Source organism: Rhipicephalus sanguineus, chromosome 8 (assembly GCF_013339695.2).
Source record: "Rhipicephalus sanguineus isolate Rsan-2018 chromosome 8, BIME_Rsan_1.4, whole genome shotgun sequence".
NCBI classification, from domain to species: Eukaryota; Metazoa; Arthropoda; class Arachnida; order Ixodida; family Ixodidae; genus Rhipicephalus; species Rhipicephalus sanguineus.
Window position 1 is genome coordinate 47,050,796 of NC_051183.1, and position 23,118 is coordinate 47,073,913.

General features: G+C 49.8%; 1 long non-coding RNA gene across 1 annotated transcript; it reads left to right on the forward strand.

The window, feature by feature from the left end:
- The first annotated feature begins 16,581 nt into the window (after nt 1-16,581).
- On the forward strand, nt 16,582-18,098 carry LOC125759415 (uncharacterized). Its single transcript, XR_007417079.1, has 3 exons — nt 16,582-16,723; nt 17,702-17,818; nt 17,887-18,098. It is a non-coding gene; the product is annotated as an uncharacterized LOC125759415 (long non-coding RNA).
- Nucleotides 18,099-23,118: the final 5,020 nt, after the last annotated feature.

Genomic DNA, 23,118 nt, shown 5'->3' on the forward strand with positions numbered 1-23,118 from the left:
CACATTTCCCCTCCCCTTTCCCCTCACCTTCCACTTCCCATCTCGCTTCCACTTTCTCCCTATCACCTTTCCCTCTATCCCCTCCACTTCCCCTCTCCCCTTTGCCTCTCTCCACTCCCCCTCTGAAACGCGGGCTCTACTGCCGAAACTGCTTCGCATCGCCTCAGGTCCCCTTTAGCGGGAGATGGTGTGATTTTTAAAGACGATAGTCTTTCTTGGGGAACTTAAACGCAGAAATTTTGGTCTGTCTTTCTGTCTGTCTTTCTGTTTGTTGGCACGTCCCTCGATTCAGCCACTCGGCCAAAGTTGAACCACTTGCACAAGGGCCAGCCATCGTGAACGGCTCACTAGGTTCATGCTTGTGTACATGGTTGATCAAAAAGCAAACATTACGCATATCTGAGGCGCAACATCACTAGGTAAGTATTAGGTGGTGTGTTCCTTTAATAGAAAATACATAATTACGTAATTTTAGAGACCCTAGTTTCTTAAGCTGCGCTGAAAATGCGACTGCGCCGAAACTTGGCTTCCTCCGTGTCTGCGCGAGCTCATTGTTGTGTTATGGTTGTGTTTCGGTTTTTACTTCGTCTTCGTCTAGTGACCGCTGTTTCAACAAAGCTGAAAATGCGACTGCGCTGAAATTTGCCTTCCTCCGTGCCCTTCGCACGAGCTCATTGTTGTGTTTCGGTTTCGGTTCTGTTGCACTGTACGAATGCCATGGGTTGGTGTTGAAAAACTTTAGTTTTGAGAAGGCCAAGAAGGTGAAAAAAATATTTAAAAATGAAAAAGCAGCGCTGTGGGCGGCCTTCAGGCTGTCGGTTGTGGGCGCCGCTCTGGCGTTCCTGTTTTACCCAGGCGACGTGTAAATAAAAGAGTGTGTGGAGAGTACTCGTTGAGTGCGGACGTTTCTCTGCTTCAGCGCTTCGCGCCAAACCGCGTTTTCGGGCTGGCTGGCGTCCCCGCCGGTCGCGTTGGTCACCGCCGGTCTTCGCCTGCTGCAGCGCCGGGACTACCAGCACGCAACACAGCACTCATGTTTCCCGACGTATTGACAGATGGCGTCCATATCTCACACAGCGCCTCTTCTATCGTCTTTACACGACATTTGCAGCGAAGCACGCAGATACGCGGCCAATTTTTTTTTCGTAATTCCAGCAGTCGGGCATCGCATATGGTCTGGAGCGAATGGATAATATCAAGAAGGAATATTGCAGTGTCCTCTATTACACCAACAGTTATACTACCTCTGAAAGTGTGCGCACTGTCGGTGCTACTGCCGTCACTCGCGGAGCGGCTTCTGCAACTCGCCATGCCCGCGCACAGCAAGAGAGGACCGTAGCAGAATTGGCGTAACTTGCAATCGGAGTGCCCTGGCCGTTGCCCCTGGCAGCGACGGCAGTAAGCTTGTTTGAGTGTTTGAAGGCGGCAGTAGCTTAACCCAAACTGGTGCCACCCATCCCCCGAAGTAATACTAACGCAATGCTCATGCATTCACACCTAAAGCGATGCTCGACTTTTCCACTTTCAATAAATTTTTGCAAATATGTTCAAACTATAAACTGAAATTCATGCGCACATTACTTGGTTTCACGACGAGTTGGAGTCATATGGCTGTGCCTGAAAAAAAAAAAAAAACGTCTTCTGCCTATTAACTCTGTTATTAGTCATCGCAGTTGAACTGCGATTTTTCTTTGTAAGTTTGAAGCCCAGATTACATCGATCCTTGCAGCAGCCGCTCAGCGACTTTTTCTTCACTGGTATGGCTTGGCGATGCGCATATAGTAGAAACGCTACAAACAACCAACTAGCCCCTTTCGTCGCCTTCTTCACTGATGAACTTTTGTTGTGGTTCTCATGTTATTTCCTGAATCGCTCAAAGAATTTCTCAGCGAGAGGGACAAACACACGAAAAGCGCGCTCACGTTATCAATGGGCCATTTCAAAGGCCACTTGATTACAACTCAACGCGTGTTTGCTTTTTTTTATTATCTGTAGCCTTCTTCCATCAGTTTTCTTGTTTCCGGGTGCAGTATCGCGCACATGATACTGCACCCGGAAACAAGAAATCTGATGGAAGAAGGCTACAGATAATAAAACCACCAGAGGAAATATGTTTTCCTAAGGAACATCCGTGGGTGCTGAGTCAGTGCACTGACGCAGCACCCACGGATGTTCCTCAGGAAAGCATATTTCCTCTGGTGGTGCACTGACGTCTTTAGAAGGGAAGGTTATTATAGCTGCATGAAAAACTTTCTATGCTGCTGTGAAAACATTGTCGCCAGTTCAGTTGACAATATACTGTGTAATTAATTCAGCTACCTCAACAAGGAGAATGAAGCTTCGTCTACCCTCGTAGACAACTGCTCGTCGAAAAATCTCATATGACACATATCCAGTACTCTAGTATGATCATACAAGAACACATATGATTCATATGTGTTCAATGCGTCATATGAGATTTTTCATCCCGGCACTTCGTGTGAAATGCGAAGAGCTAGACCACCGACTGACGAGTTCGAGGCACACTCTCCCAGCCGTTCACTAAACAGTCTCCGACGATGACGGAAAGTGATTTCGAAACATATCTTTGCAGGTCACAAAACGTGTTAAAACACCCTTTGCTGCGAAACAACATGCATGTTTCCGGAGGTGCATGCCACTTGAATGAATAAATAACCGTTCGCACCTTTATAACAATCCCGTAGTGATTGCATTTGTTACTTCAACTGAGCTGCACAGCACTCCAAAATATTATGCAGTAATTTCTGTGAAAAGGGGTCCGCGACTGCTGGATGGAACACACAGAAAGTGACGGCACTAGCAACAGTGCCTGTTCGGCGGCATGACTTCTCCAACCGGAAGTCGATGCAGACGGGCGCGTAGCCCACAGTCCATTGCGAGTGCCACGATTGCATACCTTGGACTACGCCGGTCTGTCGTGGCTTCCGCTGGTGAAAAGATCGGATCGACATGACGCCACCAGGACGATCATCAACGCTCTGCAAGCCATTCGTGCCCCTCGGGAACGCCTCAGCAGCGTAGCCCGGCGGTACTGCCTGCTCATACCTCGACGAGCTCTTTGAGCCTGGGTGGTCTATCAACTCAGTGCATGCGCTAAGGAGTGAAGCCAACACCTCCTAGAGCAGTTCACGCTTCTTGAGGGACTAGCCAAAGCTGTTTAGGAGGTGTTGGACTAGCCAACTCGGTGCGTTTCCTTTCCGGAGTCGACGAGTGCAGCTATTCGTTCGAGTCGAGTTACATTGCCAGCGCTCTGTACGGATACATTTTGACGGCCGACTCAGCGTACGAGCCGCGACACCGCAAGCTCATTTGCTTCTGCCTGTGGCACTGCAAGTTATAGCTGGTGGTCCACGCTCCGGGAATGGTGTTCCATCATCCGCGGCTTCGGGACGCCCTTGTGTCGGCACTGCAAGAGGATCCCGAACATTATGTCTATGGTTATTTTGCTGATATCAACTCGGCGCACTCGGCGGTCTGCCACGCTTCGCCAGTATGAAGTGAACAGCGGAGGCTCGAGGTTCACAGTATACAGGACATGCTGTGCCTAAACTAAGAATAGAACAGCAGAGTTTAGCTAGTTGGTAGAAAGGTGGAAGGGTTAGCAAACGCCATCCATCTGGGAACTTGACATTCGTTCTCATAGCGTTTAATTACTTTGCAAATTATTCCATAGATATTAGTGAATATCAGTTAAATTCGCGAAGCACAGTAGGTCTTCAGTGACCTATAGCTTTGACTTGCACGGGTGGCCATGTCCGTTCAAAGATATTGCGATGCACTTCTGTAAAGCCTTAAAAAAGAACTGAATATAACAGCCTGGAATGCGACTACAGTTGAGCCCTCTCCAGTTTGTGTTCGTAAAGTGTACAATTACATTCCCGGTTATCTGCCTTTTTCGAGTGCCCTTTGGAGAGACAATATTGACACCCGTGCTGTTACGATGAGGAAATTATGTTTGGTGCAGGTATCATACGGTCCGGCCAATACATTTTGTTCTGCCATAGAGCGAATATAATCCCTCATGTTTGTTGGAAAACAGAGTGAAAGATTAGCAACACTGCCGGACGTCTACCTTGTTTCCGATTGCCATCCCAATAATTTCGCCTTCGATTTCATATTGTTACGGAAAAAGACACCAGCTCAGAGGGATACGTATCCCTGTATTGTTTACAGCAATAGGCGAGCAGCGCAACCGACGCGAACAGCACGCGCCAGTCTGTCTGTTTCGTCCTTCTCTTCGTCTCCTTGGCCGCAATGCCGCTGGTACGTAGCATTACCCCCGGCGGCCGAAGCACCGTCCCGGAGCTTTAAAGGTCGTTTTCGGAAGCGGTGTTGTAGGGCTTGAGCCGTGAAACGTGAACAATATCGCTGAACCGAACAGATGGCGATGGAGAGATGGGGCCAATCTCATATGTAACAGGTGTTACCTGACGCAGTACACGGTAAGGTTCAGTGTAACGAGACAAAAGTTTTTCGGATAGGCCCACCCGACGATGAGGGGACCAGAGACAAGGGCACCGGGAACGAAATGTGCGTCTCGATTAGTACACTGTAAACGGAAATGTACCCAGCTGGGAGGTCTTGGGGGATGATGCTCCCGCCTAACTCCGGTGACCTCTCCCCAACTCGAACACATCGGAATTTGCCGGAGTATATACGTTCATTCACCGCCGTTCTCCTCCCGCAGCCGATGGATGGGAGGAAAAGGGCGCCCATTCCCTGAATATACTCCGGTGCACGTGCCGCAAATACGTCGGCGGCATCGCTCAACGACGTTCATTGGCTGCTGGAGGAGTGACGTAGGCAGCCTCGCCGGCCGACCGGTTTCCACCAACACCTCCTAGACAGGTTTTCAGGCCTGCGAGCAAGAATTTGACGACAAGCCGCCGGCCGTCCAACCCGTCCGACGAGTTCGCTTGCCTTGCTTGCATTCCAATCCCCTGTCTCCCTAGTGATCCTGCCTGAAGCGCGTGTGTCCGCGTCATAAGGGGTATTCAGACGGGGGAGGAATGCTCAGGGGAGACGGGGGGATTGCGTATCACGTGACCGCGACGTCACGGATTAGCGAGTGGGCGTGAACCCCCCGCGCCTCCTCGGAGGAGACGGGGACGTTTTCCCCGAAAGGACAAACGATCCCCCTGCGGTGGGAGATGTGGCGGAATTTCGGGCTCTTGTTTGGCCACATTGTTGCACTTGCTCCTGCAGAGAGCGGCAGTGGGTGTCCAGTCTGCAGCTGGATGGTCGTCTGCAGCTCGTCGTCAGCAGCTCGTCAAACGGGTGGTGCAAGCCACCAGAGTAGTCTAGTAACACTGGTCTCCCCCTCCGTTTGCCTCGTCCGTGTGAGTGGGGGGCATTTGTGGAGACTTCTCCTCGCGAGCTGACGTCACTAGGCTCCGCCTTTACCACCCGAGCATTTCTCCCCCGTCTGAATACCCCTATAGTGTAGCGAGGATTGTCCGAAGCCTTCGGCCGCGTTCGGAAAAAGAAATCGTTCCATGCACCTTGCGGACATTACAAGCGACTACAAGCGTCAACGAAGGTTGTCATCTCATCGACAGCAGCAAGTTGCGGTGCCCTAATCGCGTGATGGTGCCGTGCAGCAAACGACACATTGTGATCTCGCGAGTGGCGAACAAGCGGACGGTCGCGGGTGCGGCGCAAATCTGGTGAGTGAGCTCTTGTTGAATTATCTGCGTCATTTTTCTCGAAAAGTGCTAAAATTGGGTACTGTTATGTTGATAACCAAAGAGATTACGAAGACTAGGTTGGCATTACAGGATGGCAGTAAAAAAATCCAGCGGAAATTTAGAAAACGCGTTGTTTGGACCAGGTGTTCTTTTTTTTTTAATATGGATAACTGCGGTAACTTAAACACAGCACTGTAATATTCGGAGCACGGAGTGACCCTAGCGATATGCATTCATGGAAAACATCATAGTTGTGGGTTAATTCAATAAAGAGTTATTAAGTGATAAGTAAATCTAATTGGTAAAGAGATATTGTTGGCCTGGTTAGTATAAATAAAAGGTAATTTTTGTCCGCTTTCGATATTAATATGCGCCAGGTCGGGGTCTATCATTAAGTGTTAATATTCTTGATCTTTCATATAAACGGAACTAATAGGACATGAAAAACTGAAACCAGTATTAATTTTTTATTTATTTAGTGAATTGAGCTAGAGAAATGTGTTTGGTACAGATTTTTAGAACGCATATACGTGCTCATTTTGGCGAAAAAATTATTTCATATGATAAGTGGCATCCGAAATATCAATGTAGGAATGTAATTGACACTTCGGAGAATGTGGTCCGTCCATAAAAAAAAAGGGAGAGAGGGTTGTCGAGACCAGTTTGTGGGTGACGGGGAATGCGAAAGGAAGGCAGGGGTCGCTTGGCACAGAAACGGGTTGGGGGTGGAGGTACCCACCCTGGTGGAGGTGAGTGCCAGAAAGGTTCCCTATAGGGCTGCAGAAATTAGGCGTCTTATTCTTCCTCTAATCACACAATCAATCAGAAAGGAGCAGGCGCTAGCTGCGGGGACGCGGTGCTGGATGTTGGCTGCGCTTCATTGTGCTCTCGTCGCTTGTGTCCTGCGCTGCCGAAAGGCCCCGGGAACCAAGCCCGAGCAGACAGGCTGAACTGCAGGCGGCACAAACAGCTATGCAAATAGGGATAAAGCTGGGGAGTAGATCCAGTTCCATCGGTTCCCGTCTGCAATCGCCGTCGCTGACGGCCTTGTTCGCGCACCGGCCGCCAACGACGGCCCTCGTTGCATCAAGCTACATGAAATACATAGACTGAAGATAGCTGTTGAAATATTAGAATCCGCGACGCATCGAAAAGAAAATGTATGCAAAACGGGAACAGGAGTTTGCGCGATGTACACCGGAGGAACAACATGTGCGATCGGCGAAGCATTGCGTAAAGAAAGCCGAAGATCGAATAAGAGACGTAGGGTATCCTTTTCAAATGTTGGGAGACAATGTTAACATGTAGACAGAATAACAAGGTATTAAATATTCGGCAGATCCCACGCCTTGTGGGAATCGGTTTCATGCGAAGCAGTGAGCGAGGCTGCATTTTTTTTTTTTTTGGGGGGGGGGGGGGGGGGGAGGGCAAGCGTTACGAGGTGGATCGACGTGTTTTTTTAAGTGCAGTAGATGTGTACACATCGTCGTCTTACCAGGCAATAACTATTTTGAAAAATGTCCGTTACGAAAAGTTTCATGACATAGCGGGCGCAGCAAATTAAGAAAGAAAGGTACAACGCCAACTTGCCTCGAAGCCTGTTTTGGAAAGCAGAATAGAGGAACGCTTTTCTTATGGAGAGGTCGTAAGCATAAAAACTGGAAGCGCCTAATATGCGGGAAGTAGGACGATAAGAACAGATTGAAATGCAACTGTAATAACCAGTAATGATATTTTATAAAATTAGCAAGTTAATCGGGAGAGGCATTCGTGATACTTTTGTCGAGAGTACTGAAATTCGCTCATTTTAGTGAAAAAGAAAGTTTTGAAAGACTGAGCACAAGTAGAGGTATCGATTTATAATTGTATGGAAAAGTTTCGCGCGTTTTGCACTTTGTTCGCGGCGCGGAGGTGTGTTTTTATCATAGAACGGCTGGCTGACACCAGAGTACGTGGGGTGTGCTTCTTTATATTGACTTCTTTGTGATATTGTGTACTTTGTGTGGTCCGTTTAATTAGTGCTGCTCTGTCAAACTTTGTCGTTAATTTTAGTATTAACTATGCTGTAAGAACCTGGGTGTTCTCATGGACTGCCACCCTGTATGTAATTTAATGAGTATCTGTGGCTTCAGTGTCCTCAGTTTTCGTGTTTGTGGCATGACTTAGTTCTCATGTACTACTTTTTTGCTAAATTATGCAGGAAGAAATCAGCTGAATCCTTGCGTCGTCAATGAATCTGATGGATGGTCCGTCGTGGATGGTTTCCGGCGACTACGCTTCCTTCGTTTGTTGTGCATTCTTTTGTAGCATTCTGGGCTTCATTTCGACACGCTGCGCTTAAAACTTGAGCGCTGTTGGTTTCACGTGATCTGACTTCTGCTTTGTTTTTTGGTGGCCTTTTGCATATTTGTTTCTTCTTTCCCAAATGCTGGCTCATGAACAGAAAACTGCAGCTTATTGTGAATAAATGAAATAATAAGAACTCACGTGTTCTCTTGACTTTCATCTGCTAGAGGTCTGTGGATAAAACTACAGTGACTGCAGTGTTTTGATGAGAATTCCCTTATGTAACCAACGCGTGACACGATCAGCATAGAGTGAAGAAACTGTAGCAGCGAAGCAAAGAGAAGAATACTCCCGATGCATCTCACTGAAATTCCGTCCGGACGGAGTAAGGAGATTCGTAAAATACTCCGGAGGTAACACGAAAAAACTCCGGATAGCCGGAGTGAAACAACGGCGAAAAATACTCCGAAGGTGCCACGCAGTCACTCCGGCCAGCCGGAGTGAAAGAACGGCAAAAAATATTCCGGAGGTGCCGCGCAAAAACTCCGGCCAGCCGGAGTAAAAGAACAGTGAAAAATACTCCGAAGATGCCACGCAATAACTCCGGCCAGTCGGAGTTAAGGAGCGGCAGAAACACTCCGGAGGCGCCACGCAATAACTCCGGCCAGCCGGAGTAAATGCTTTACTCCGGAAGTCCGGAGTATAAAAAACTCCGAATGGGGGGGTCGCTAGAGGACAAGCATTTTACTCCCACCTGGGAGTAATTTTTTTTTACAGTGTAGCATCGTACCGGCGTCGTTGTTTGGTCTGCGACGCCGTCAGCCGAGCGCGGGCGAGCTGTCGGGCTTCGTCGGCTCGCGCGATTGCGTCTCGGGCATACTCGCTGGTGGGCGAGGTGGAGGTAGGAATGATCGTGTCCAGCGGTAAAGTCGGCTCTCTTCCGTACAGGAGATAAAAAGGGGAAAAGCCTGCCGTGTCGTGACGCGATGAATTGTACGCAAAAGTTGCGTAGGGTAGGGCAACATCCCAGTCTCGGTGGTCCGGCGACACATACATAGCGAGCATGTCCGTAAGCGTGCGATTAAAGCGTTCTGTTAGCCCATTGGATTGAGGGTGGTATGCAGTGGTCAGTTTGTGCTGCGTAGAACAGGAACCTAAGATGTCGGCGATAACTTGAGACAGGAATTGACGGCCACGGTCTGTGATCAGTTGTCTTGGGGCACCGTGAACCAAGATAACGTCCCGTAGCAGAAAGTCAGCAACGTCGGTTGCACAACTTGTCGGTAGAGCTCGCGTGATCGCATAGCGTGTAGCGTAATCTGTAGCCACTGCGATCCATTTGTTTCCTATGGTTGAGACGGGAAAAGGTCCAAGAAGGTCTAATCCAACGCGGTAAAAGGGTTCTGTGGGTATGTCCAGTGGTTGAAGATGGCCAGCGTGTAGCAGCGACGGTGCTTTGCGGCGTTGACATAACTCGCACGTGGCGACATAGCGGCGTACTGAGCGAGCAAGGCCTGGCCAAAAGAAACGGCTGCGTACGCGCTCGTATGTGCGAGATACGCCGAGGTGTCCAGCTGTCGGCGAATCGTGAAGTTCAGCGAGGACACTGCGTCGTAAATGCTTAGGCACGACAATTTGAAGGTCAGGTCCGTCAGGTCGGAAATTTCGATGGTAGAGGACGCCCTCTTGAAGCACAAAGTGGCGAACAGAGGCGTCGTTTGGGAAAGATTTCGTGCGGGTGATGAGGTCAAGGAGCACGGGATCCCGTTTCTGTTCTTCCCCGATGTGAACCAAGTTGGACACTGAGAATATGGAGCAGATCGTGTTGGCGTCAGTGTCATCAGGATCGTCGACAGGGTACCAGGAGAGGCAGTCGGCATCCTGGTGCATGCGGCCAGATTTGTACACGACTGAGTAGGAGAACTCTTGGAGGCGCAAAGCCCAGCGACCAAGCCGCCCTGAGGGGTCTTTAAGAGAGTTCAGCCAGCAGAGCGCGTGGTGGTCGGTAACGACCGAAAACGGGCGCCCGTATAGGTATACGGCCTGAACTTGGCGACCGCCCAAACGAGAGCCAAACACTCACGCTCTGTGATTGAATAATTGCGTTCGGGGGCGGATAAGAGGCGGCTGGCGTATGCAATAACGCAGTCGTGGCCACGTTGGCGTTGAGCAAGCACGGCGCCGATGCCATGACCACTTGCATCCGTGCGGATCTCAGTAGGGGCAGCAGGGTCAAAGTGGGCCAAAATTGGAGGAGTAGTGAGGAGCGCGATGAGATTGGAGAACGCAGAAGCCTCTTCTGAGCCCCATGTAAACGGGACGTCTTGCTTGAGGAGCTGCGTAAGAGGTCTCGCTATATCCGCAAAATTTTTCACGAAGCGTCGAAAATACGAACATAGTCCGAGAAAGCTGCGGACATCCTTCACAGATCGTGGAACGGGAAAGTTCTTGACTGCGCTGATTTTCGCCGGGTCTGGCTGTACTCCGTTAGCGTCCACTAAATGGCCAAGTACTGTAATTTGGTCGCGGCCAAAATGACATTTTGAGGAGTTCAGCTGCAGGCCAGCACGACGGAAGATGGCTAAGACGGCTGAGAGACGTTCTATATGAGTTTCAAATGTTGGGGAAAAAACAACGACATCGTCCAAGTAGCACAAACAGGTGGACCATTTAAATCCTCGGAGCAAAGAGTCCATCATTCGTTCAAAGGTGGCTGGGGCGTTACAAAGGCCAAAGGGCATGACCTTGAATTGATATAGGCCATCGGGAGTGATAAATGCCGTCTTTTCACGATCCATATCGTCCACCTCAATCTGCCAGTACCCGGAACGGAGGTCGATGGAAGAAAAATAGCGGGCACCATAGAGGCAGTCAAGGGCATCATCTATACGTGGCAGAGGTTAGACGTCTTTTTTTGTAATTCTGTTTAGGTGGCGATAATCGACACAGAAACGCCATGTGCCGTCCTTTTTGCGCACTAGCACGACAGGGGATGCCCAAGGACTGCAGGACGGCTCAATGATGTTCTTGGCGAGCATTTTGTCGACTTCAGCTTGGATAATTTGACGCTCAGTCGCCGACACGCGATATGGGCGCCTATGAATAGGAGGCTGGTCAGCTGTGTTGATGCGGTGGGTTACACCAGTAGCTTTTCCCAATGGACGGCCGCTGAGATCGAAAACGTCGACGTAGGACAGCAGAAGCTGGTGGAGCTCGTCAGTCTGCTGCGGCGTTAAGGTGCAAGCAATCATCAACCGTATGGCGCTGTCGGGACAAGGATTAGATTGTTGCTGGGCATGGGAATCGGACGGAGCGGTCACCGTGAGAGCAGCCATCGCGCTGTCTTCTAAGGTCGAAAGTAATGCCAAAGAGATGCCTTGCGGGAGCACTTGCGGTGTCAAACTAAAATTGACAACGGGAAGGCACGTGGAGTTCCCTGTGACAGAAAGAACCGTGTGTGGTAGCGTAATACCACGACTTATCAGGACATCGGTGATAGGGGTCAGTACATAGTCGCCGTCGGGAACTGGTGGTGTTGCGACGAATTCGACATAGGTCAGTGTTTGGGGTGAGAGGCGAGCGTATCCGGCAGTGCAGAGGCGACTCGGCCGGGGCACAGGAGGGTCGATCATGGGCAAGTGGAGACGGAGCGTACTGGCCGAGCAGTCAATGAGGGCAGAATGCGCAGACAAGAAGTCGTGGCCTAGGATGACATCATGGGGACATTGCTCAAGGACGGCGAAGAGGACAACTGTGTGGCGATCAGCAATGCTTACATGAGCGGAGCACATTCCCACGACAGATGCTGTTCCGCCGTCGGCAACACGGACAAATGGAGTCGTCGCAGGTGTGAGAACTTTCTTGAGCTTGCGTCTAAAATCAGTGTTCATAACGGAAACTTTAGCGCCAGTGTCGACTAGAGCTGTCACAGGCACTCCGTCGACTTGTACGTCAATAAGGTTCCGTTTCGTCGGTATGGTCAGTAGAGGATTTTCGCTTGGTCCGATTGATGCAGCGCCACCTCCAGGGGCTGCAGCATTTAGTTTTCCGTCGGCGAACGTCGTGGAGGAGCGGGAGAAGGTGGTCGTCGGGGCTGAGGCGAACGGGACTGGCGACGGTGGGGTGAGGGAGAGCGGGAGTAGTGGGGATCGTGGGGGGCAAAGTGGTCCTGATGGGAAGAGTAGGCCTGAGGGGCAAAGTGGGCCGGAGGGGCGTAGTGGGCCGGAGGGGCGAAGTGGGCTGGAGGGGCGAAGTGGGCAGGAGGGGCTGAGTGGTCTGGGCTGGTTGCAGAACGAGGAGCGGGACGATTATTGAAGGAAGGCGGGAAATTTTGTGCAGGAGGACCCCAGCGACTTCGGCAATGACGAGATATGTGTCCTATTCGGTGACAGTAGAAGCATATGGGCTTGCCATCAGGTGTTCTCCATTCGGACGGATTACGGAACGCTGGTGGCGAGCCAGACGGGGGTCGACGTGGGGGCGTGAAGTGCGGCGGGAAGTCGGTACGGGGAGGCGTCGAAATAGAGCAGACACCCATGCTGGCAATTTCCTGTCGGATTACTGCTTGAAGAAGGGGTAAAGGGACGGAAGGAGGTGTGTCAGAGGATGGTGGTGCCACGGTAACAGGGGCGGCTGCTTCAAGTTCACGCCTAACGAGTCGGGTCAAGTTATCGCAGGCGTCCGGTTGCCGGTATGTAGCGAGGCAAGAAGACGTCACTGCGGTTAGAGCTGCGGTATTCGGAAGGCGCGGGAACAGTGGGGAGACACGCCTACTTTTAGCCTGTTCCAAGCGACGACATTGTTGAAGTACCGCATCGACAGAGGACACGTTAGTGCACAACAAGTTGAACGCGTCGTCGGCGATACCCTTGAGTATGTGTGCAACTTGTTCTTGCTCAGACATTGTTTCGTCAGCTTTGCGGCAGAGGGCCAGGACATGTTGAATATAACTGAGGTAGGACTCAGTGGAGCTTTGCGTGCGAGTCGATAATTCAGTCTTTGCGGCGAGGCGACGTCCAAGAGAGTTGCCAAAAAGTTCGCGAATCTTTTCCTTAAAGCTGTCCCAGCTGGTAATCTCATGCTCATGGGTGTCAAACCAGAGACGAGGGGTTCCGTCCAGGTAAAATATGACATTCGCGAGCATAAGGGTGGGGTCCCACCTGTAACTGGCGCTGACGCGTTCGTACAGGCGCAGCCATTGGTCGACGTCAGAACCTTCGAGGCCCGAGAAGACGCCAGGCTCTTTCACGGCGGGAAGCGTGACGAAAGTGGGTGCGGCCGGTGGGTTGGCAGGTAGGGCAGGAGGTAATGCGGGCGGCGGGGATGTAGCCGAGTCTTGCGAGGCCATGGGGAAATCCTCGAGACAACGTCCGCTGCGGAGTTCCGTGGCGAGGTAGGGGATCGCACCACTCCACCAAATATGTTACGGAAAAAGACACCAGCTCAGAGGGATACGTATCCCTGTATTGTTTACAGCAATAGGCGAGCAGCGCAACCGACGCGAACAGCACGCGCCAGTCTGTCTGTTTCGTCCTTCTCTTCGTCTCCTTGGCCGCAATGCCGCTGGTACGTAGTAATATTTTAAATCATTTAGAACTTTGGAATGCTTCTGAAGCTTGCCTTTTTATATTAGTAACACCAGAAAGGAACGTTTGCATGAACCTTACTCCAAATGTGAGTGGGAACCTTTGATTATGTGGAACCTCCCTCCTTAACCCTTTCAGTCACGAATTATGATGCACTGTCTGCAAATGCATCAAATTTCTATGGCATGATTTCAAGGCACTCAGTATCACATTCCAAGAAATAAAATGAAGGAATGTGTTGTTTTGTGTGAGTTACAGTAATTAATGCTAATTAGTGTGTAATTAACTATCTAATTATTCTGCAATCAGTCAGCTTCAATCCTTGCATAAAAGAAATCAACTATTAGGTCCAAAATGTATGCACAGTTTGTTTTTTGGTTGTATGCTTTTCGAGCGAAGAAAAAAGTCACAGTTTCGCCGCAAGGGCGAAGCAATGAATGCGATAGCAAGAAACTAATGCTATACGAAGTGAGGCTCGCCAATGGATACTCTCAGTTTGAACAGCGCTCCTGTTGCAAAGGCGGCCAAAGCAGCGAAGGAAACTAGCGTGCTTCAAGTGTCGAGCTGTGACACTTGATAGTTCGCGCTCATCTTCTGTTTGTTCGTTTAGCGGCGTCTCTTGAGCTCGAGTGACTTTCGTACGCTCCGTAACATGAGCGCGGACATCACGGTGAAAGCGTGAAACATCCCTCTTTCCCTCACCACGAGCAAACCGCGCGAGCAGACAGCGGAAGGGCAAGGTTCTTTCTGCGCAAATACCCGCGATGCGCAGCGCCTATAGAGGCTAGAGTCACTGTATATGCTACCTTTAGGTAGCAGAGTTGCGCATAGGTCCGGCTAGCAACCACAGCTATGCGGTGAAGTCGCACTTCGTTCTTGCAAGCGACATGCCTACCGTGACCCCGATTAACCTGTCTGGCGTGTCGAAGACCGGCAATAAACATTGGCTGTCGATGGCGAGTGTTAATTCAGTTCGCTGCAGCGGCGGTGTCGAGAAATAAAAAAATTGGCCCAAGCGGCAGCTTCTCCGCAATGCATGGTTGCTAGCGGCGTTGGAAGACAGATGCGCAACTCTGCTACCTAAAGGTAGCATATACAGTAACTCTAATAGAGGCGCCACTGAAAGCCGCGTAGCGGCGGCCGTTGGAACCGCTGGTGGGTCGCGTAGCAGACGCTTCATTTGCGCGCGTGCGATTTGCCGCTTGTGCGCGTCCCAGATAATTACTTTTGCGGCGATAGTGTGCGCAAAGGAGCCGCACTTTATTATAGTGGACACGTGTCCGATGTCAAAGCTGTGTGGGACGACAACATACGTCACCATACGCACCAAGTGTTTGCCACAGACAAGCGTCAACAAGCTTCCCTACGAAGTGGAGCTCATCGTAAGTACACCGCCTTCGTTATAACGTCGCGATCAATAATGCCTCCATGCGTTGACGCGTGAACCAACGTTTTTTTCTCGACACAGTAGCTTCGTTTACGTGCCATGTGTTTACATAGTAGATTTTGAGGGAGTGCTGTCGCACCGGCGTATATAATTCACAGGTGCGGCCACGCGAAGGCTAAGCGTTGGTAAAACTTTGAAACCAGCACGATAAACTTGTGAAAAAATAAACGATACACTTGTCATCATCGGTGCAGAAGCGCACAGCGAATTTTCTGCACCGATGATCGTATTCCAGTGCCATCAATAGGTAGAATGCAGCCGATTTCGTCCAGCACACGTGTGATTTCACGGCGCTTTTGTAAAGGAGCCGTCACCTTCCCCACATTCTCTGACATTGCGCTTCGCGCCATTCATTTTTCAGGAGAGCCTAGGCATCGCGTCTTATCACTAATAACAACCTCATGTGCCTTGTAGCGTCTACAATGCAGGCGAGGCGACCAAGTGTAAACGTAGTAGCGTTCGCTGAATACGTAGCGACATAAATGGAGAAATAAAAACACGGTAATCGTTCTAACACTGCCGTAAACAAAGCGCGATTGCTTACTTTCTACGTCGTACAGCCGCAATCCACCGCCTCAATCCACCGCCGCCGTCGCTCTCACTCATGAAATAGCACCGGAAACCTGTAGAAGTGCGTTCCTGCGATATTTTGTGTGTTTTTGAGCAGCCGACAACGCAGCAGTTATTTTTCGACATCGCTGAGGCCCGACAGAGTCGTTAAATCTCGGCGAAAACACATCCACCCGTGCACTCGCGTAGACGCTCGCGGGAACACTGCTCGCCGGGACCCGTCAGCGCTTCCGAGCCGTGGCGGCAGATGGCGTCGTCGGCGCTTTGCGCATCGCCTATAAGAAGAAGCGAGCGAGCTCGCCGACGACTTTTAAATGCGCCCGTCGCGCTCCTAGCGCCATCTGGCTGGCGAGGCCAGGGGGGCGATCGGAGATCTCTGTTCTGCGCCGTTCGTTCGCGTTCGTTCTGATGGTCGCACGCGATTGGCTGAAGCCGGACAACTCACGCCACTCTAAGGGGCGTGGCCATTTCTTTTTTTTTCCTTGATGTTTTCTTTTTTGGTGACGTCATGCCGCGTCATAACGAGCATGTCGTCTGCTAAAAGTGAACGGAGAGCGAGCCCGTTCGCTCGCGTTCTCTCGCGCGAACAATGGCGTCGCACGGCATGTATTTGGCGGTTGCGGCTGCCGCAACAGCTGATTTTGAGAAAATGGCGCTTGCAACGGTGCTTCCCTGCTACGTTGGCGTTTCTCGAAGCAGATGCAGAATGGTAGGAGGTGCGAAATGCGTTTGAAGGGATGAGCGAGTGTGAATTCCAGCGTCGCTTTCGTTTCTCGAAACGTGCTGTACGTTGGTTGTACGACGAACTCGACCCCGTCGTCGGGTGCCAACGAACCAGTGGGATTTAAACAGAGCGGAAGGTGTTGTGCGCGCTGAGATTTTTTTGCGATCGGATGCTTCCAGCGAGCTGTCGGCAGCGAGGAATTCATCGGCCTGTCGCAGTCGTCCGTCAGGAACACGCCATTACTGTCGCAAAGGCGGCGTTCGCGCGGCTCGGGCGGATTCCCGTTGTGGTCGGGTGCGTGGATGGTACGCTCATCGCCATCCAGAAGTCCCATGGTCTGAGCTCCGCGGACACGACGCATTACATGTCGCGGAAGGGAGTCTACGCATTGAACACCGTGATCGTGAGTATTATTCATGCATTGTATGCGTAGCGAATTGTTTCATTTATATATCGCTTAAACTTTCCGCTTTACTAAGGCTGTTGCAACTGAGTATAGTGGGAGCGGTATTTTCGATCTATCCAGAACGGGAATTGGTTCGTTTCAGGGCGCTTCGCTTAGGATAAGCAATGAAATCATGCGACGCGGAGTACATTTTGGTTCAGCGGCCTGCACAGTGCGTAATATTACCGTTGCTCGTTCGCCATGTGTACCCGAAGCTTGAGTCTCGATTTGTATTTGTTGAGATTAACGCTGCCAGAATGTGCCGTAGTATGTCCTTATTGTTCACTGTCGTGATGGACGTTACATGGATCGATACATGGATGGATGAATAAACTTTATTTCGGTCCCTCGGAACGCGCCCTAGCATGTACAGGGTCGACCACATCTAAGCTGAACACCTCATTAGTATTCAAGACCTCATTGAAGCTGTTGTTTAATACATAATTCGGAAAATCATTACTGTGTTTGTCGACACCATGATTAGACGTTCTATAACGGGCATTGCACCCGTGAAGTATAAGAAATGTTCTAGTTTTACCGGTTTGAATACTAATGAGGTGTTCAGCTTAGATGTGGTCGACCCTGTACATACATTAAATACGCATTGTTTCATAACCCTTTTTTCAGTCGCAAGTTTTTCGTGTTGCAGATATTTTGTGATACATTGCCTTAAACATACAGCAGTAATTTGGTTAAAAGGCTTTGGTGGCTGGAAGATGGGTTGTTCCAAGCAGTAAACATGCAGACTACCCTTTGACACTGCATTGTCCGCGTGTTAGAACTTATGGTACAAGTCCTACCTTGTCGATGATTTGTTCATAGCTATGGTTCAACAGTCAGTAACAGTGCAGACAGATGTAGTTACATTAACATAATACCCAACATTGTACCCAAGGTCTTTTATGGGTACAATTTTGACTGAATTGAATTCTGCAGACATGTGATGCCGACCTCTGGATGTCAGTCCATGTTTCCTGGGGTCATGTCATGACTCGTGGGTATGGCGGGAAGCCCTCTCCGTCAGCACCTGAAAGCAAAACTTCGGCTTGCTTGGTAAGTGCTGTCAATGCTTGCCACATTCAAGACGTTATCACTACAGCTGTCATGCCGCCCTCGTGCAGGAGACTCCAGCTATACATTAGAACCGTGGCTCCTGACACCAGTGCCCGGACGACCAGCTCGTGGCACCCCTGATAACCACTACAACAAGGCCCACACCGCCTTGCGCAATGTTGTGGAGTGGTGCATCGCTGTAAGCTTGTGCAGAGCTGCACAAGCATCATCGCTGCTTGTGCAGCTCTGCACGACATTGCGTTGGCGCCACATGAGCCTGTTCTCGAAGGGGACGATGACGACACCGACGATGCTGAGCTGCTGCCAGCAGCAGCTGAGCTACCACCACCACAACGGGAGCCAGCAGCAGCGCAACCGTGTAGTGAACCTGTTTCGAGAACCACAGGGCCTGCATGCTTGAGCACCTGCGCAGAGTACGCCGCCGGCTGCAGCGACCTCAGCAGCATTGTGTGGTGCGTGTTTGTTCATTGTGTTTGTCACTGGCATGAACAAAAGGCAGTTTTTTTTACACTTCAAATGTTTGCTACACATATCAACGAAACGGCGTTCTCCTATCAATGAATAACCCCCTTGAATAGGTTGGCAAAAAAATGTGAAGTTCACCCTGACTCACTCGTGAAATATATTTTGCTCTTGGGGCTCACTCGAACTCAGACTCACCAAAATTTTCCTCAGGCGGATTCACTCGGACTCAGGCTCACTAAAATGTTTTCACCCGGACTCAAACTCACCAAAGTATTACTCACCTGGACTCGCAGCTCGATCTGAATCTGAGTGAATCGACTCATGAGTGAGTTTGCCGACCTATGCCCCTTGTCACACAATGCCATGCTGATGAAATACTTCGACCAGGTTGTAAAATATGGTGCTTCACACTAAGCACAAGTGAGAGCTCACCTGTGAATGGCACATGGTGCCATTCAGAGCCAAAGTGATAACCTGAAAAGGCTGTTGAATCAGCACAGCAACATGCGCTAGCTTTAGTGCAACAAGGATCGTGCTTTTAAATGAGGTGAACAACAAGGGTGGTGTAAGAAGTGAAATTTTATTACAAGTATCGCGAGCAATGCACATAAAAAGCAGAGTAAATAAATATCCCTTAAATTTAATGCCAAGGAAAAGAACATAAAAGTAGCGTCCTTTTATAATATACAAATGGAATTGTTACAAAGTGCCTGCTGCTCCTCTGCATCATCATACGCGTCTCGCAGCACAAAAGTCATTGTAGTACATGAAAACAAGGCACAGTCGAACCGGTACTAATCGAACTCGCTAAGAAAATGCAAGTTGTTGGTTGCTGATATTTCTTCCTCTATTATTAATTTCTGTTTGTACCCAATCATGTTGTCTAAACACTTCTAAGCAACAGAACACGTGTTCGTCAACTATATTTTGGTCTTGCAATATTTCCAAATTATTGTGCAACCTAGACCATGCACAAACGCTCTTCTTTTTTTCTAGGATATGTAAAAATCGAGTATTCTACACGTATACACTATAGACATAAAGATACACTACAGTGCACTATGTGCATATACTACAAACTTGCTTAATTCATATGAGATTTTAAAAAATGACATTGCAGGACACGATTTACCACTGAGCTACACTGTGTTATGTACAATGAAACAGCACATCAGTGCTTCTGATATGCAGAAAAAGAAAATTAACTGAAAAAAAAATTGCAGGGCACCATTGAAGCAAACCAGCGTATCACAACTCGTGGTGTGAACAAAAATAAATCTACATATATGTACAACTAGTCTTTACAAATCACTGTGCAGGTGGCTTCCGCTGCAGTGAGGGCCCGGGCGAGGGTACCAACGCTTTGCAATTTGTGGACCGCGTCACCGAGAAGTTGAACCTGGCGCAGCTTTCCAATGATGCCTGGCCCTGCCGCCTGGTGTTTGCGGCTAGTAACTCCAGTGCCTCGGCCTGCCGGTTGCCCCCATCTCGCAGCTGCGGCATGAGCTGGAAACCAAGAAATGTGTTGCCATTATCATCTATAAATTTCCTGCTACCGACTCTTCGCTGGAAGCTTCTGTTCGTGAAGACTTTCAGTGTGTGCAACAATTTCGTCTCTGTGGAAAATCCACTGACCTAAAGGCATTCATGAATGGTGCTTAGTTCACCGCACAACCAATGCACTTCGTTTGGACAGACCAAAGCGGTGCCGCAATTCATTTTCGCTCATCTCATCAAACGCATCTCACACCTCTAACCACCTCTGCACGAGAAGCAACCAAGCAGCCCTTTTCAGGGCTACAGAATCGTTTGTCTGGCTTTACACGATGACTGACACAATCTCCTTCTGAAACCCTAGCTGCTGCAGTATGCATAACATACAGCAAGCAGGTGTAACACAGGTGCAAACATGTGCATTTGTGTATGATGGCTATGTTAAGTTATATAACGAGCTTGCTTTTTGAACAGTATATTTAGCAATAGCACATTTTCAGTTTCACTTTTGAAGCAAGTGACAAAATAGGGAAACATTTCAAGATGTTGAACATTCTTCTACTGCAACTTTTTCGCTACATTTCACCATAACTGCAAGGCAGGACACCTGTTTATTCCATCTGACAGTTATGCAAACAACTAGCTCCTGCAACCGTTTGCCAAATTTTTTTTGTGCAACTTTTTGTCTTTATGCCCACAGATGTCATCTCTTCACAAACACATAGCCGCACGCATAAGCATCACCTGTGAGCATGTCGTACCATCTACAGCTAATCAAAAACATCAGCGAAACTTACGAGTTGTGGCACGGGGAAGATCCTGGGCCACATCCTCTTCAGCCACACCAGCAGCAGCTGGAGCAGGGCTCACCTGTTAGTAGTAAGAAGTTTCTTGATTGACACTTGAGTGCAAGATGTGAAAGTTCACCTGCAAGCCGCGGAAGTTCCCGACCAAGAACCTTGGCGGTGCAGGCGACGGAAGTCCCCAGATAGTGCACATGCTTGCAGGCTCTGATCTGGGGGAACCATCTGTAAGCATACGTTAAAAAAAGACTATCCCAGTCTGGTCCCTACTAATGATAACAGTGCAGCTACACAGAGCTAAAAACAATAATTCGTAGGAATTATTGTGGCGAATGTGCACTAATGCTGGAAGTGGAATAGCAATGTTTTTTTTAGAGATGTTTACACAGCGGCATGCTATGACACAGACTTCGGAGAGAGGGTGGAGGGAAGCAAATCTACTGGCTACGCGCCTCACTCGACTCGAGGGTCTGAGAAATGGGTTGGAACACGTAGGGTGCTCTAATGAGCTTCGAAATATAGTTCGCGGCTGTTCTTTCGTCATCACCGCAAATGTGGCTGTTTTGCTTTCTGTTCTGAGCGGCACAACGTGTTAGCACCTCAGCCAACGCGGCGGCCGGGTGATTCACTCGATATTGTTTGAAAAAGTAAAACTGACAGCGCGTAATGGCTCGAAGCAAATGAGCACACTAATTCGCAGCATACAAGTAACAATGATATTCTAAGCCAGTGCTTACCGATTCAGATCACCCGAACTCTGGGCCTCGCTTACTGTCGACCCGCGCGGTCCCTGTCAAGCACGACGCGGCCGCGGTAACCCGTAATCTGGCCGCCTCCGGTGCCGCTGTAAAGCACAAGCGGGACGTGTAAGATGACCGACCACAATACAATTGTGCTCGCACTCACCTCTGCTGCTCTCGGAGTTTGGCAAGGCTGTGGTGTTACGCGCAGGGACTTCGTTCAAAAGCGCTACCAGCTCCTGCCACATGTCGTCCCGGTCCTCCCTCGTGAACGACGGCTCCAGCGGGCACGACAGCGTCGCGATCTGTGGATGCTCTCTCACAAAAGCCAGCAGAAGCTCCTTTTGACGATCAGACACCCGAGAACCAACGCAGACGTCGCGATGGGACGACATTTTGAAACTGCGTCAGCCGCTACTTTTCTTTTTTTTTTCTCGCGTTCGCGACACCATCTAGCGACGACGTCAAAAAAAACTAACATTATTAAATATTATCACTCAAAGCTGTTGCTGTTTGAAAGAGTGTTTGAGCTTGAGAAGCAAAAACAATAATTTTCTGTAAAGTAATTATATTTATTAAAAGGCGAGAAACGCTTCACGGTCCCCGTGCCGACGTCACAGGATGCGCGTCTACTTCCGGAAAGCTCTCCGCTTCACGATTGGCTGTTCTCTTCCTCTCGGCGGTTCTAGGCGGGAGAGCTGCGCCTCCTCTCACTTTTGTGACGTAGGCACCGCAGAACGAACGCGAACGAACAAAGATCTCCGATCGCCCCCCAGGATTCCGGCCCACGAGAGGCTAGTTCCCGAAACGTCCACCACGTGCCGCATAACTTTGAACCCTCCCGCTCGTTCTCGCTTTTCTCCTCCCACTACCGAGCAGCCGGGCTGCGTAATTTTGCTCCCTCGAGGGATCGTGCACGCAAGAAAGAAAACGAAGGAGTGCGAGGAGGAAACCGGCACCGGCGGAAGGCTGTTCCACCGCCGGACTGCGCCCCCAGAAACGTTCAGCAGACCGGTTTCCTCCTCGCACTCCTCCGCTTGCGAGGAGGAAACCGCTCTGATGGACGGCTCGGAAGGGAGACGTGTGTGGCAGTTTTTTTTTTCTTTTTTATGGGGGGGGGGGGGGGAGGAGGCGCACGCCCTCGTCGCCGGCTCCCTGTCCGACCGAGTTTGACTGGGTTTGGCGCGAGCGATTCCGATGTGTGGGTGTGTGAATGTATCGTGTGGTTGCGCTCTAATTAAGTTTTGGAAATGATTCCGAAAGCACTCATGCGGCTGCGTGAGTCCTTTCTTAATCTTCACGTCGACAAATGCTGGGCAGTTTGTGGAATTTCTTCCAACTGTTTTGTTGATGCTGCTATGCTGACATCTCCATTTCTTGTGGAACACAAATCTGTTGGAAGGAAATATGCAAATGATATGTTAGTTCCAAGAATATTTCCAGAGTCTGACTTGAATCTGGAAATATAAGGTCAGTTTGTTGGACCCAGAAAATTAACTTTACCTGACAACCATCAAAATACAAGGTTATATTTTTTATGTGTGATTGTGAAGGGAGTGGCATCGATGACTAAAATGCTGTGCGCACGACGCACACTTTTTCATTACGTTGGATATTAGGCTGTTTTCGAATAGCGTACGCAAAGCTTTGCGCTGGCTTTTCGCGTTGTGCGCTAACCGCTTGCGGGCTCCCGTTAAGTGACGGATGTCAGTCCCAAATAAGATTTCGTCTTGTGGCGTACCTTTTCGGGTAGGCGATTTCCCAATCGACAATCCAA